Source organism: Brassica napus, unplaced genomic scaffold (assembly GCF_020379485.1).
Source record: "Brassica napus cultivar Da-Ae unplaced genomic scaffold, Da-Ae ScsIHWf_2386;HRSCAF=3084, whole genome shotgun sequence".
Classification (NCBI taxonomy): Eukaryota; Viridiplantae; Streptophyta; class Magnoliopsida; order Brassicales; family Brassicaceae; genus Brassica; species Brassica napus.
The window spans coordinates 1-17479 of record NW_026015736.1 but is presented as its reverse complement, the minus strand read 5'-3'; the positions used below and the strand labels follow the sequence as shown (position 1 = coordinate 17479).

The window sequence follows — 17479 nt, the reverse complement described above, 5'->3', positions numbered from 1 at the left end:
TCTGGACTGCACCATGCACTTCTAGGGAAAATCATAGATATTTTGTCACCTTCATAGACCAGAAATCTAAAATATACATGGCTGACTATGATACCATCTAAAGATAGAGTACTAGATGCATTTATAAACTTCCAGAGCTACAAACTAATCAGTTCAATGTTAAGATCAAAGTATTCAGGTCAGATAATGGAGGGGAATATACAAGCACAGCTTTCAAATCCCACTTGGCCAAGCATGGAATAAGCCATCAAACCAGCTGCCCTTACACTCCACAACAAAATGTGTAGCTGAGAGGAAAAACCGACATCTGATGGAAGTGGCCAGGTCCATGATGTTCTACACCAACATGCCTAAGAGGTTCTGGAGTGATGCAGTCATGACAGCATGCTATCTCATCAACCGAACTCCAACAAGAGTCCTTGATGATGCCACACCTTATGAGGTATTGAACAAAAGAAAACCATCTATTGACCATTTACGGGTATTTGGGTGCTTGTGCTATGTATTGCAAACAGGTGATCATAGGAACAAACTTGAGGCCAGAAGCACAAAGGCAGTGTTCATTGGGTATTCTACCACTCAAAAAGGTTACAAATGCTACTCTCCAGAGACAGAAGAGTCTTAGTATCCAGAGAGGTCAAGTTTGTGGAATCTAGAGGCTATTATGAGGAGAAGAGTTGGGACAATCTCAAGGATCTATCTCAAGGGGCCTCAGATAGGGCAAACAACCTACGGATTATCATGGAGAGCCTAGGTATCATCATGACACCAAATGAAAGAACTACTGGTCAGCAAATAGTTTAGATCAAGCCAATGGTATGGATGCGGCTGAAGAGGCTTCTCATCCTAATCCTGAAGGGGGGGAATCAAGAAGATTCGTCTACTGGTCAAGAGGAACCACAGATGGGTCAAGAGGATCCACAGACTACTGATTAAGAGCAAGAGGTTCATGATCAGGATGAAAGCCAACAACAAGAGGAATCAGATCAAAAAAATGAAGTTGAAGCTGAGATTGTTGGAGAGGTCCAGCCGCTTAGGAGAAGCACAAGGGTGAGAAAGCGTCCATCAAATTGGAAGTATTTCAACAGTCAAGCAGTAGCCCATCCCACTCAAGCAACTTGCTCCTTGCTTACTATCCAAGAGATCATCAAGCCTTCATCACCAATATAGATCAAGAGTATATTCCGAGGACCTATGAGGAGGCAATGGAGATAAAAGAATGGAGAGACTCAGTAGATGATGAGGTCAGTGCCATGATCCGAAATGGAACTTGGTTTGAGAGTGAGCTCCCCAAAGGCAAGAAGGCTGTCACAAGCATGTTACTATTCACTATCAAGTACTTGGCTAATGGGCAACCAGAAAGAAAAAAAACCAGACTTGTTGCAAGAGGCTACACTCAACTATGGTGAAGATTACCTTGACACCTTTGCACCAGTAGCTAAGCTTCACACGATACGGATTGTACTCTCATTGGCTGTGAACTTAGAATGGGATCTGTGGCAAATGGATGTCAAGAATGCTTTTCTACAAGGAGAGTTAGAAGATGAGGTCTACATGAGACCACCACCTGGTATGGAACACCTTACCAAACCAGGAAATGTATTGAGGCTGAAGAAAGCCATCTATGGTTTGAAACAATCACCAAGAGCGTGGTACCACAAACTAAGCACCACACTCAATGGAAGAGGTTTTGTCAAGTCTGAAGCTGATCATACCCTATTCACCCTCACTAGCCAGCAAGGAATCATTGTCATTCTCATCTATGTTGATGACATTATCATCACAGGCAGTGACAAAGAAGGGATCATCTCGACCAAAGCGTTCCTTAAGGCTTCATTTGATATCAAGGACTTGGGAGAGCTCAAATACTTCCTAGGGATCGAGATGTGTAGGTCTAAGGAAGGGTTGTTTCTATCTCAAAGGAAATACACCCTTGACTTACTAAATGAGGCTGGAGATCTTGGTGGAAGAGCTGCCAAAACACCTCTAGAGGAAGGATACAAGTGAGTGATGCGTGAGGGGGAGATTGAAGACAAGTCATATGAAGATGTAAAGCACTATAGGAGAATGGTGGGAAAACTCATTTATCTTACCATTACCCGACCAGATGTATGCTTTGCAGTAAACCAAGTAAGCCAACACATGCAAGCTCCAAGGTACACCACTGGAACATGGTTGAGAGGATTCTCAGGTACCTAAGAGAGGCACCAGGCCAAGGAGTATGGATGGGATGCAATAGAAGCACTGAGATTGTTGGGTACTGTGATGCGGATTGGGCAGGAGATCGAGTTGATAGAAGATCAACTACTGGATATTGTACCTTCATTGGAGGCAATTTGGTAACATGGAAGAGCAAGAAGCAGAAGGTGGTGTCTTGTTCAAGTGCTGAGGCAGAATATAGAGCTATGAGGAAGCTCACAAGCGAGTTGATTTGGATCAAGGGACTTCTTAAGGACTTGGGATTGAAGTTACAACGCCAATCACGATGCATTGTGATAACCAGGCTGCTATACACATTGCTAGCAACTCAGTCTTCCATGAAAGGACCAAACATATAGAGGTAGATTGCCACAAAGTGAGACAAACCGTGGAGCAGAAGATCATATTGTCGTGCTACACAAGGAGTGAAGATCAGCTAGCTGATATCTTCACCAAGGCAGCAAGCACTAAGGTATGTGAGTTCATTCATCCAAAATGGGGCTCATAGACCTATCATGTCAATGATCTCTCCTTCATGAAGTGTTCTACTCTTTTTCCTTGACTTGGGTTTTCTCCAAAGGGTTTTACCTAGTTGAGGTTTTAATGAGGGAATACTTCATGGCTTCCAAGCTTGACTTGTTCCACATGGTCAAGCTTGAGGGGGAGTGTTGACATGAAGCAGAATTAAGCAGCTAGACTTGAGAATTAAGCTGTCAGACTTGAAAATACTTATAAGGTTTTATAAGGTTTTATAAGGTTTTATAAGGTTTTATAAGGTTTTAAAGGTTTATAAGGCTTTATAGAAGCACCAGGCTTGAGTTTAGAAGCAGAAGACCAGACTTGAGAAGCAAAGAAGAAGAAAAAGAGAGAAGGAGACGTTGAATATTTTAAACAATAAATATTTTTATGTGTATTGTGTACTGAGGCAACTTGCCTTTAAAAGACTTGTATCTAGATCCACAATTTGAATTTTAAGGGAATGAGTTTCTCCCATCTTAGATCTACTTTCTCTCTCTCTCTCTGTTCTTCAATGTTCTTCATCCACATCTCTTTTATCCTCACATTCTTTCATTCCCAATAAGAACTTGCCTGCCACAACAAAGAGCTCGCCCTCAGAGCTGCAAACCCCATATCCAAAGGCCTCTAGCTCTCTCGGGTGATAGGAAGAATAACAGAAGAACGAACCAAATTGTATACAGACTTTTATACCTTCAACGAAATCAGGACAATAATTCTTATAGTTTAGATACGTCTTCTTCTTTAGTTGCCTTGATCAATTTTGTCCAGTTACATAATTGATGATGTGATGCATTCATTTAGAATATATATGAGACTAACATGGCATTATGAGTTTTGGGGAGCCACTAGATTGGGTTTTGCTTCAGCTCATCACCTCTAGCCCGGAGACACATTTTACATTTAAATGTCAAAAATAGTTAGTGAGATGTCAAAATTTGTATTTGTCACATTATTTTATATGTTCTCTTTGTTTGTTGTTTTTTAAATTATTATTATGTTCTTTCAGATTAAATACATTTGCGTTTGTATTGGAAAAGAGTTAATGAAGCCAAAGAGGCAATGATTATCTTTTCAATGACTTCACATCATCTTCCAAGTTCTTGATCTGATCTTGTTGGTGAGAGATCACAGCTCTTCTATCATCTCATTTTCTTCCAAGAAGGAGCATATTTGTTTCCAAAAGATTTACCAAAGTTTTCTTTGTGGAACACTTGACACAACACGTACGCATCTAGCTCATGGCCTTGATTATTTTCGACAAGCGGTACTCATACATAACCCAATTAGTTTAGAGTACCGCCTTGGTTATACATTTTATCTCAGCAATTACAAATATCATTTCATTTTGAAACATCAAGCAATAGAAAGAAGTTGTTAAGTTCGTAGTTATTGAACCTCAAGCTAGAAGTTCTATGAAGTCAAACTGCACACAAAAAGCACTTAGGAGAAGAAAGAAAGAAACATCAGTTTTACGAACTCATGCTAATCATCACGAGCACAATAAGAAAATCCCGAAAGTCCCATCGCAAAAGATGTCGACAGCGCAGTTTGCAGTGTACGACAAACGCGTGGGGGAACATGTTACCCTCGAGAATACCCTTACATCTGGCTGGACGGAAGAATTCTCAATGTGAAAGTAGCTATGTCCGTCGCTTTGCTAAATCCTAGCTGTGATCTCAGAGTGACAAACACAGTGGTAAACCACATGTGTTGAAGTGGGAGTCCACTCAATATGAGAGATGCACAAAATTGATCTGCCATTCTGCAAAAATTCAGGATAGAAAAAACAATTGAGTCAAAAGGAGAATCGCTTTCATATTAATGTATACAAACCGATTGAACTTTTGTCAAATCTCATGAACACAAAGAAAGACAGACAAGCAAACATAGAAGTCACAAAGGTATGTTCTAGTATGATAAGGTTTTGGTTCACCTGGTAATTATTAGCTATGAGATATGTTGTCCAAGGCATCTGAACTTCTAACAAATGCATGAGGCTTACGCAAGTTTATGAATATGTAGGTATCAAAAGCTAAAAGGGTGGCAATGATGAAGATGCTAGATGATGGTTTCGAAGACAAGGTCAAAGACCGGAAAGACAATGAAAACATAAACATAAAAACTTGCGGATAAAGGATGCATAAGACACTGAGCAAAAGAGAAAAGCCTCAGAAGAAAACTGATAGACTAGGGGGTATATTGGGTCATATATTTAATAGAGTTTAAATCTAAACACAATCTACTGTTATTCGAATGATGATTTTAAATTCTATTTTAAAATGTTATTCAATGAATGATTTAAATTTTTTTTAAAAATCTAGTGTTATTCAACTTTCAAAGTTTAAAATTCTTTGTATTTCAATTGATTCAAATAATCTCTTATGGAACTCATGAATAATGAGTGAATTCAAAATCCAAGTCGTACTGCAGATTTTGGAATTCTTCGACTTAAACAATCTTAAATTTTAAAATTTGATGGACTGGAAATCACTGATCAAATAACACCACCTAAAACCATCTTCGAGTTTGTTCTCTTAAATCTGATCAGCAAATCTCTGAGAATCCATGCTTATTAATGTTATTACTTTCAGTGTGAAATTAAAAAAAAAAAAGACTAAAAAAGAAGCCAAATTTTGTATCACTCTTATTTAATCTCTAATGTGTTTGGAGTTTACACATGATAAACACACACCTATAGGAATGATGAATGGACACATAACCAAAGATAAGTTTTCTAGCACTCGATTAACTGAGAAAACATGAATCTTCTCTGGCCATGTCAATCCACTGGTAACCTTCTTGCAGTATCCATTTCATACCATGACATCAAATTGTGTAAGCTTTTTACTCCAAAGATAACTAAGACTATCACTATAGGTTGACTTCTCCAGCAACTTGGTTCCTTACTAACAACTGGTTCCACGCACACCGTTTATAGTTGGCCCTAGTGTCATGTTGTATGTGCTGCAAGTACTACATTAAAAGCTCCAATCCCACTGTCTTTTTCAAACAAAGAACACATTTGGACACTCCATGAATAGTCATCATCTTTTGAGCCCTAACCTCCGGCGATTCTCTAGCGTGTAGCGAGTGAAAGGTTTGGAGATTCTGCTTCCCTTCTCTGTCACCGTCGTCAGGTAATGCAAGCTTCTTACTCCTCACTCCTCTTTGATTTCTAGTAGTGATGCTTACACTGATTGAATATCCAGGTCACAGCTCTTCCATCATCCCATTCTTCTTCCAAAAAGAGCATATTTGTTTCCAAAAGATTTACCAAAGTTTTTGTGTGGAACACTTGACACAACACGTACGCATCTAGCTCATGGACTTGATTATTTTCGACAAGCGGTAATCATGCATAACCCAATTAGTTTAGAGTACCGCCTTGGTTATACCTTTTATCTTCAGCAATTACAAATATCATTTCATTTTGAAAACATCAAGCAATAGAAAGAAGTTGTTAAGTTCGTAGTTATTGAACCTCAAGCTAGAAGTTCTATGAAGTCAAAACTGCACACAAAAGCACATATGAGAAAGAAAGAAACATCAGTTTTACGAACCCAAGCTGATCATCACGAGCAACATAAACAACTCCTGAAGTCCCATCGCAAAAGATGTCGACAGCGCAGTTGCAGTGTACGACAAACGCGTGGAACATGTTACCCTCGAGAATACCCCCTACATCTGGCTGGACAGAAGAGCCCTCAATGTGAAAGCAGCTACGTCTGTCTGCTTCGCTAAATCCTAGCTGTGATCTCAGAGTGACAAACACAGTGTTAAACCACATGTGTTGAAGTGGGAGTCCACTCAATATGAGAGATGCGCGAAATTTGATCTAGTGTTATTCAATGTTATTCAATGAATGATTTAAATCTAATTGATTTCAAATAATCTCTTATGAATCTCATGAATAAATGAGTGAACTCAAAATCCACGACATATGGAGAGATTTTAGGATTCTTCGACTTAAACAATCTTAAATGTTTAAAAGATCGAATAACAACACCTAAAACCATCTTCGAGTTTGTTCTCTTAATCTTGGCAAATCTCTGAGAATCCATGCTTATTAATGTTATTACTTTCAGTCTTGAAATAAAAAAGAGAACTACAGAAGAAGCAAATATTTGTATCACTCTTATTTAATCTCTAATCTCTAACGTGTTTGGAGTATACACATGATACACACACACCTATAGGCATTCTGAATGGACACATAACAAAAGATAAGTTTTCTGGCACTCAATTAACTGAGAAACACATGAATCTTTCTTGACCCTGTCAATCCACTGGTAACCTTCTTGCAGTATCCATTTCATACCATGACATCAAATTGTGTAAGCCTTTACTCCAAAGATAACTAGACTATTACTATAGGTTGACTTCTTCAGCAACTTAGTTCCTTACTAACAACTGGTTCCACGCACCCCGTTTCCAGTTGGCCCAAGTGTCCAGTTGTATGTGCTGCAAGTACTACATTGAAAGCTCCAATGCGACCACCGTCTTTCTCAAACAAAGAACACATTTGGAGACTCCATGAATAGTCGTCAGCTACAGCGCAATGTTACCATAAGGTGTTAACTAATACCTTTGCTGGAAAATTAGTAACCATAATAGACAGCAAAGCAGGCACGTAAGGCTATAATTTTTAATTTCCAAGCTGCCATGAAAATTATTATATGCTAACTTTTCTCTTATCTTATCCACAAGCAATGCAGACTTCTGCAGTAGAAATGCCCAAATGGAATGGCAAAGTTACGTGTTTGTGAAAAAAAGCTTAAACCAGATACTAATGAAAACCAAGTCTCCTCCATGGCTCCTCTTTTACTACGTTTCTCTTCTAACCATGCCCACAATTGAAGAATCGACTGCAACTATACTGTAAAAATATATGCATCCGGAGAGATTCCATCGCCTGGTTAAGGCAGAGAAGATTCTTCCAAAGATGCACAACCAATGATGGACCCACAGGCTGGAATGCACATTGGTTTGGTCTTCTCCAATTCAAAGGCCTATCCAAAGGGTTACATACCCTCACAACAGACAATCTCACAATGGCAAACCTCCCTGCCCCGATTCTTCCCATTTAAGAACCTTGCCTCCAATAACAAAGAGCTCATCCCTCAGAGCTGCAAATCCGTATCCAAACGCCTCTAGCTCCCTCGGATGATTAGCAAGAACAACAGAAGGAACCGAACAACATTGTACCTCTCCTTCGTCTGTATCCCTTGTCTTGATCAAGCTCTCTCCCCAACCCACAATCGTGTACACTCGGTCATTCTTCATCACACCTGAACAGCAAACTGCATGGCTCTAGAGAATGGCCATATATCCTCCACAGTGGACCAACTCATCTCTAACGGATTGAAGACTTCAGAGAGCTTTGCTCCGCGAACCCCACCTGATCACTCAAAACATGAAAGGAGCCTCTGTACGATAGCCCCAAGCAGTCCATCTGCGGTCTAGGCATTGCTGGTAGATCCTCCCACCTGCAATAGCAATGTCAGGGCCACACTTTGATAGTTTCTTATCATATACAAAAGTAAAAAGAGTGTACATATATACCTATCAGCCACAGGATCATAAACCTCAGCAGACGTAATCCCTCTGGAATGCGTCAAATTACGACCTCCAGCGACATAAACTTTCCAGGAGACAGCAGAGCAAGCGAAGTGAGTCCTCGGCGTTCTCATACTCGCAAACATCTTCCACTCTTTCTTAAACGGGTCAAACCGCATGACATCTCCAGTGACAACAGGCTTCTGATGCGGAAACGACGACAACGAAGGCGCGTAGCAACCCCCAATCACAAGCAGACAATTCGAACGCAAACACAGGCAAAGCCAGAGTGATGCCAGCCGTCTTGAACAGCTCTGGTTCTAGGCAAGGGATGCCATCGATCGGCTTCGGGGCGTAAGCGACCCACTGGTTCTTGGACTGTTCGGTGAGAACGAACAACCAGGTGCCAGACCATCCGTTTCTAGCTTTGAAGCAGGAGTAGTCTGCGCTGCGAAGTAGTAAGTCTCTCCACCCTCTAGAGACGCACTCGAGGGCTCCGTGATGGCCATGAGAGAGCTTGGCTATGCATATTAAAGCTAAATCGTCAGGTAAGCCTGGTATGATAGATTGTTCTGTGGAGTCCCTGAGAAAATTAACGATTTAGGTATAAACTGATTCCGTTTTACGAAAAAAGTATAGATCTTTGGATCAAGGAGATAAAGGTATGACTAATTAGAGAGTTGGCTTACATGATTTGAGCTCGAGAGATTGTTAAATGTACTTTGCGATCCCTTCTCGAACTTGATTTAGAAAACCAAAGTTGGGAACTTTCCTGAATCAAAACACCATTAACAATACCAAACGAATAAGCGAAAGAGAATCTACAATCAGATTGATCTATTAGAGGTGGAACCAACCACACACCTCAAGCAAGGAGCAAATCAAGTTCTGGAAAACGAAGACGTAGAGACTAGAGAGAGAAGAAGAAGACAACCGAAATGGATAGATCCATTTTAAATGGGTCAAAATACTTATCTGGTCCTTCATTTATAAATATTTTCGTTTTGTAACACCTTACTTTTAAATAGATATTAACCCCTCACATTAGACAGATCATACATACGACGTCGTTTAGTTTAGAGATCAGCTACACAAGGTAAACGCGATAGCGCGATTACGCAAACGTGGATGAGGCGGACTATTTGTTAAGATCAATATGAGATTCCAAGAGTAGGAATGATCACTGCATTAGGAGAAAGCAAATATTATATTTATATTATTTTACAAATAGACCAACAAAGGCCATGCGTGAGAAGATAGCAAGCAACACAGAGAGAGACTGTATTATAGTCTAAAGAAATTATTATTTTTTACATATTCAAGATTCAAGGAAAGTTTTTCCAGGTGGATTTATTCAGCTCAGAACTCACGGTCAGGGAAGAGAATCGGAGCAATGAGTGACCAGATGAAGAGACCAGCAGTGGCCCAGCTGGTGACAACACGGACCCACACGGAAGGCCACCCGACATCAACCAGCTTGCCACTTTCACCAACCGAAGTTGACCAACCAGTTAAGAGCATCGCAGAGTACATGCTCGCAAGGGAGAGATGATGTGGAAGAATGCGTACGAGTATGTCACTGGCTTCTTCTGCTCTTTCTCTTCCTTCTCTTCTGCTTTCCCGTCTAGTGGAAGCAGAGGCTTCCCTGAACATTTTCAACAAAGCGAAACCCGTTAAACTAAATGACTCCAATATAAGCAAGACAATGTTGAGAACTAAACAGAGCCAAAGCAATAAACGGGAACAGGATCATTGTGGAAATATACCTGCACGGGGAGAATCAGGAGGGGAGAGAAGGGTGGTGGAAGAACCAGCACGGACAGCGGAATAAACAACGGAGAGTACAGTTGTGAGTAACCAATGGTCATAGTGCCAGTTGAAACAGCTTTGGAGTGTTTGTGGAGACCATTACATTCGTATCTCGGGGTTCACTTGCAAGTCCACTGTAACAGAGGTACATGCAGTAGAAAGATATAACTGATGCTGGTAAAATGCTTCCACCGACCTGTAAAATAAAAGTTAATTTGGCTTCATTGAGTTTGAAGATGAGAGAAACGACTAAAATGGGATGCAAAACTTACAGCGGGATGCAAGACTACAACAGCAAAGACGAACACAAATATCAAAGTCATGACAATGAAGAAAGTGTTGAGTCCACAATCATGTCCAGACGGAGTAAACCAATGGAAGAGAAGTCCAGAGAAGAGGAATGTTGCAAGTAACATACAAGAGAAAAACGAGCAACGCAGCATACCTATATATATAGAAACCTAGTTAGCGGTGGCATAACAAAGTCGCATATGATAGCGAATATATTCAACTAACCAGAACTGCTCGTCGTAGCCAACCATGTGTCATCCACCCATGAACGAAATCCAAAAGAAGCACAACTTGAACAAGAAGAAAAAACCCAGCACCAAACTTTGACATTGACTCTGAAAAGATGTTAAATTGATTAGCATCAGGAGCATATAAACGAGATATAAGCAATGATAGATGGCATGGCACTTACCATAAAAGCTGATGACTTCATTAGGAACGAAGAACATCAAGATGACCAGTATGAACCAACAGATAACTTTCATCATCAACCACCGTGTGTGTATACCATCACGGGGGTCTTTCTGAGTTTCACACCAATCATAAACCGTAACCGATAGAATCGAAAAACCACGAAATTGCCTAAGCTGACACGCAAGACAGCATCGGTCTCAAACCATTCACGATCAGGTGTCTTGTGAAAATGGTTAATCCCTGCACAAAAAAAATGTAATTCATTAGATCCATAAGCTAATCAAACAAGGACATAAGAGAGAAGAGAAGAAAAAAGGAACTTACAAGGGAGCTTCTCCATGAGAGGAGCAGCAACCTCACGGAGGATCCATGAAACGATTAAAGAAAGTGCAAAAAAGAGACCACAGTAAGCAATTCTAGCAGACCGTCTGCTGATGCTTGAAACCACTGTACGGCAAGCATCGCATGCACAAGCAGCACAGCACGATGCCAGACAAGAAGCTGCCCACATCTTCGATTATCAAAGGTTGGATTCAATAGTCACCTGCTGGAATGAGAAGAAAACACACACACATATCATCAAAATTCATAAACTCTGTTCTCCACATCTGATCATTGTTTATCAAGTTATCTCACACAAAAACCCTAATTTCAATTATCACACACACAAAAGCCCTAATTTCAATTGCCGATCTAAACTTTACCTAAAGAAAAATAGTTTCACTGATCGAAATTGAGGTCAAGGAAGAAAACCCAATTCGATTCAAGCAAGAGAATATCGAAAATACCTTTTGGATATCGATAAAGCCTTGAGCTTTCCTCTCTTCTTCAAAAGTAGAACACCTCCTCGATGTTTCCTTATTCTCGCTACCTAACATGGAATGATGGTAGTTAACCATCGATACCAATATGATGGACCTTGCTTACTAAGCCCACTACTGCTCAAATAGTATTACCCAATATTAAGCCCACTAATGGCTGAACGAATGCCATCTAAGTAATCAATGATGCAAACATGACTGCATGTGTGGGTGTGTTTTTGCTTCATCATGTGTAATTGATACAGACAGGTTACTTAAAATATGAAAAAAAAGAATCAGTGTCTTCCTCTAATTTTGGCTTTGTAGAGAATCAGCTGGTTACTTGTAATCGGAGTTCGTGAAATTGAGTTTCTAGAAAGACACACGCAAAAAGGTTCTAAATCTAGATGTCAGCAAAATATAGAGTATATATAGAAAATAATTTAGGTATATTTTATGTACAGTAAGTAGTACGTGTTCGCAAAAAACAACTCGATAGTATCTCCAACTCCACTGCAAAAAAAACTGTAAAATGGAGTGAAAAATGCAATCATAAAAAAATAAAAAAATATTAATGCATATATGAGTAATGTCTTTTTTGTTTGTTCATGAGTGCATTTTCGCTCTATTTTACAGTTTTTTTGTTTGCCGTGGGGTCGGAGAGTGAAAGGTTCTAGAAAGACACACGCAAAAAAGGTTCACCAAATATATAGAGTATATATAGTAAATGTAATTAAGTATATTTTATGTACAGTAATAGTACGTGTTCGCAAAAAACAACTCGAGAGTATCCAACCCCACTGCAAAAAAAAACTGTAAAATGGAGTGAAAAATGCAATCATAAAAATATAAAAAAAAAATATTACTGCATATATAGAGTAATGTCTTTTTTGTTGTTGTTGATGAATGCATTTTTCGCTCTATTTTACAGTTTTTTGTTTCGCTCTATTTTACAGTTTTTGTTTCGCTCTTTTACAGTTTTTCGCTCTATTTTTGTTGCTGCAAGAGTCAGATCGTAGGTAAACGCCATCATCATTATATATCCAAAAACATGCATGCCCATTGCCCATCATCATTTTAAAAAAAGTTGGCAGGACTAAACACGCATTATCATTTTTTCCCCTCTCTCTCTCTCTCTCTATCTTTCTCTAATTTATCTTTCTAAAACTTAAATATAAAATCACTAGATCCCCGTCGTATGTAACGGAGTTAATAAACCGCGTACGGCGTCATCCGGCAAATCTCCCCCGCTAGAAACTGCGGAGGAGATTGATTAATCTCTCTCTCTCTCTCTACCTATATCGGGAACGCTGCTGGAGAATTCAACGTCTAGCGGCGGAATAAATAAATTCGCGTGTTGACGGAGCTGGGAGCAGCTGCTTTTATCTTCTCCAGATCTCTAACCGATTCTAACCGCTTCCTGTTTCACCGGTTCGTTTTTCTACATATAGCGATCAATTTCCTCAGCTATCCCACGAAATTATGATTATGAATCCTTCGATTGATCTCATGTTTCCTCGAATCTCTCTTTCTCCAAATGTGCATTGACGACGGGATCCATGGTTGATCACTGATTGACTGAAAATGACGTTAAGCTTTGATTTGTGCCTGTGATGCCAATTATAAAGGACTAATAATGTCGTTTCCAAATTGGTTTGCCTCGTCTTGTTAGATCGAAATGTTCACATTAATTATCTGGAGATTCGATTGCTGTATTAATAATAGCTTACGATTGATAAAAATCCAGATGGTTCTTTATTTTACAGGTTTGGTTTATCAAGGCAATGGTCTTGATGGGATTGTATCTTCACCATTGAGAGACACCAGTCTCTAAAGAAGCAATGGGAAGACTTGGGTAGCTGCTCAACCGTTGTTAACAGGCATCGATACCTCCTAACAGCATTGCTTCTTTTGGCCTTTCTCTGCACTGTTTATCTTTACTTTGCTGTCACTTTGGCGCTAGGCACAACTCCTCCTGCTACGGCTTGGCTGGGAAAGAGAAGGCAATGTGTCAAGCCATCTCTAAAGGGAAACTCAAGTTGTTTTAATTATTTGTTACTACATTCTTTTTTCTTTATTGATTCTATAATGACATTGTGTGTATTGTTTCCATTACATGGTGATAAACCAGAGATTTGTAATCTAAACATCAAAACATTTGCACTTCTAAAACTTCGTTTCGTACCTACTAGATAATGGCTATAGACCATCTGTTAACAGAGACCGTAAGCACCAAGCCCGTCTAGCTCAGTTGGTAGAGCGCAAGGCTCTTAACCTTGTGGTCGTGGGTTCGAGCCCCACGGTGGGCGTATGTTTTTTTCAAGTCAGTCTATTTTTTTTTCCTCTTCTGGTTAACTCCGTTGTGTGATATCTTCTTTTTATATGGTAAAAATATGATTGGTGGGATGGCTCCTGATAAATGCCACTTATACAAATGCAATGGCGAAAGTACTCTCTCTATATACAAAGGGAGTTCACGATACAGGGACTAGTGAGAGGAAACTGACGGAGAAGCTCAAGCACATAAACTATAGTGAGAGGAAACTGACGGAGAAGATCACAAGCACATAAACTGCGATCGCTGACTTTAGAATGTTGCAAATCTGAAACATTTGCTTGATTCTCTATGTGGAAAATAACAAAGCGTTTGTTCAAGCAAACAAAAAAAAAAAACGTTTCCTACTACCCTATTGTTGTATCTCAATCTAGCTAACAATCAAGTCAAAAACGAAAACTCGTTCTGAAGATCCAGGACACAATGAATCTCTTCTAGGCACCTTCAAATTCTGTGTGTTCCTAAACAAGACATCAAACTCAAGGAGAGGATTTGTCCAACAATGCAGCCTCCTATAGCTCCATAACACACACATATAGGCCACTCCTGTTTAAAAAGAACAATAATAATATAATGATTAGCTGTTAAACCACCATGACCAAATACAAAGAACCAATCTCTTGGATGTATGGTTCGAGATAAAGATATATTACCTGCCATGGCCTTCCCAGTCGAGCGGCATAGGCCAAGCTCCAAACCATCCTCAACAATTGCTCCATACGCGGAATAACAATCATATACTCTATATTTCCAATTGGTCTGAAACAACCAAAAAGATGGATTAGGTACACGAAACTGTGTGAACTATGATATAACTTACAAAATATATAACTTACTTCATCGAGCGAATGCACGATGCCAATCTGTCCACGACGCACCAAAAACTGCAGTTGCTGGTAAGAACTATGAAATTAAAAATTATCATCATTAGTACATTCTTTTTAATCATAGGAACAGCAGAAGGAGACAGCTTACCGTGAACAACAGACATTAGAAAGGACCAGTGAATTGTTTGGTAGATATCTGCATGAGATGAGAGGTAGTGCTAATGTTATCAAGCAGAAGGGTGATCACAACCAACAATAATTAGCCTTGTCCGTAATCTGAAAAGTCCAGACTACAAAAACGATACATACTGCATCCAACAGGTGCACCCAAAGCATTGCTCCCAAAGCATTCATGAAAGCCCCTATAAACCAAAAAAAAAAAAAAAGGCTTAGAGAACTCACAAATCACAATCAAGGGATACTGAAACAGAAAAATGAGCAGATATCGATCAAGTCAAGCTAATACATATGCTAACACGAAGAGCTGGGGAGATCAGTCACATGCTAACCAACTTGAATTTACATGTGAAGGCAGTTGATTATTTTGTTGTTCTTTCATTGCAGAAGAATGAAGAGCAACTATAATAAGTTGGAAAGCAAAAAAGAATACTAACCGGAAATGAGTCCTAATATGCTTCTCCCAACAGCTTTAGACCACTGGAACGCAATTATGAAACCATTACGAAATAGTTAAACACAAGAAACCAAACGCATTGTGCCTTTGAGTCTTAATCACACTCACCGAACATTTCTCTGGGGCTTTTCGTAAAAAGCTGTAGACGATTGCCACAACCGGAAACTCAATGCTCTGAGAATGAACACCAAAGCAAGATTATAAAATCAACTCAAAATCAACACTTGAGCAGTATAAAACCAGTAATGAATGCAAAGAAGTAGAGAACCCAGAGGAGAAACAGAGTGAGAGATGGATCAGACACGAGATCGACGGCAAATTTGTTCGGGCAACCCAGAATCCAACCGCCCAGAAACAACCCACTAATCAAATAAAACAAAAAATGCTCCCAGAGCTGACATCGAACCATCTCTAGATACTACAACGTAGGTTTCTGTCTTCTCTTCTTAGCCTCGTTCATAGCTTGCTCCGGTACTTCGGGATCAGAACGAGCTAGGACTGGGCAAATAAACCAAACGAAAACCCGAACCGAATCCGATCCGATAAAAATGAATCCGAATCGATCCGAACCCGGCATAAATACCGAATGGATCTTGATTTATGGTTATTTCGGGTTATGGGTATTATCCGAACCGAACCCGAACCTAAATGGATATCAATAGAACCCGTAACATTCAAAATTCCCAAAAATAACTTGTGCCAAACATGATCTCGATTCCTAATATGTATTCAAAAGATATTGAACATCTAAAATAATTACCTACTATATGAAGATTGATGGTTGAAGGTTGAAGTTTTTAGATTTGGTTTTGTTTCATTGAATAATTTTTTTATTTCATGAGTTATATAAACCATTTAGTGATCGACCCATTTATCAGCCCGTGTAGCAAGACGGGCCAAGTCCATCCGCAGGATCATATTGGCGTCTATCTACTCTTGTGTTTATCTAACATTATAGTTGGTGTTTATCTTACGTATTGCTAGTCATTATCTAGTTAAGGATAAGTACGATCTCATGTCGATCCGTACTTACTTAGACCATCATACCATCATATGTATATAAAGACCAGTTGGTCGACCTACACACAAGTTTCCCTCTTCTTCACAACACGTTATCAGCACGACCTTGTCTCTAAACCCTTCCAAAAATCCACCACCCATAAATCAGAAACCAAACGATCTCTTGCTATTTTTCGGGACTCCTAAAGCTCTTCCAGTCGCCTCTTTTTCTCTCTGTCAGCAACCAGCAGCAGCTCTCTCTCCTCACAGACACTTCAACTAATCACAAAAGGTTCAGGTATCTTCAGAAACTCAAAACAAAACCAAAAGGATTTAAACCCTCAGCCGCATACATATAGCTACATCTAGCCGTATGTCTTTGCAGAATAAAATTTAAAACCCTAATCTATTTTCAAAGCTAAAATCTCGTCTTGTTTCACCCTGTTTAAGCTTTTTTGATTTTTTTTAATCTTTCTGATGTGAGTTAATGCTAAAACCTTTTAGGTTGACAATTACACCATTTTTTTTACATATCCGACTGCTGCATCAACTTAATCTGATGTTTTGCTTGCATTAAAAACTTGTTCTTGAATGTTTAAAGTCTTTCTCTGATATGTTGAAATCAACTAGAACCTGTCTCAAATTTGAAAGAATTTTTTTAAATATTTTAAGATAAATCCGATTTTTCTTATAGATAAATCTGAATTTTTTTAAAGATAAATCCGATTTTTTTAAAAATCCGACTGAAAAACAATTATATTATATATTTTAATTCGATTTCCTATTTTTTTAAAAAACCTTATACTTTATCTTAAATAAAAAAATAGGATTTTCAGCATTTATCAGAAAAATATCGATTTATTTTTTTTCCTAATCCTACTAGGAATAGGAATTGCATTGCTAGTAATTTATCTAGAAAATAAATAAATTTAGAATCTGTGATGATATACTAGCATTATCAAATCATTATATTTAATCTGATAGATATCGAAAACAAATAAAAGTAGAAATGATTGCATTTTTTTTGAAAATGTATACTAAATCTGATTTACATGAATGGATTAACTTTATCTCTATTTTGATAGGTTTCACTTTA

The 17479-nt window shown here is 38.9% G+C and overlaps 1 non-coding gene and 4 pseudogenes across 1 annotated transcript; 2 read left to right on the top strand and 3 right to left on the bottom strand.

Moving 5' to 3' along the window:
* Positions 1–7564: 7564 nt before the first annotated feature.
* On the bottom strand, positions 7565–9122 carry LOC125600761 (annotated as a pseudogene).
* A 368-nt stretch (positions 9123–9490) lies between these two features.
* On the bottom strand, positions 9491–11678 carry LOC125600758 (annotated as a pseudogene).
* A 1546-nt stretch (positions 11679–13224) lies between these two features.
* On the top strand, positions 13225–13754 carry LOC125600760 (annotated as a pseudogene).
* Positions 13755–13824: 70 nt separating this feature from the next.
* On the top strand, positions 13825–13897 carry TRNAK-CUU. Its single transcript has one exon. It is a non-coding gene; the product is annotated as a tRNA-Lys (tRNA).
* A 470-nt stretch (positions 13898–14367) lies between these two features.
* On the bottom strand, positions 14368–15793 carry LOC125600757 (annotated as a pseudogene).
* Between the last annotated feature and the right edge of the window lie 1686 nt (positions 15794–17479).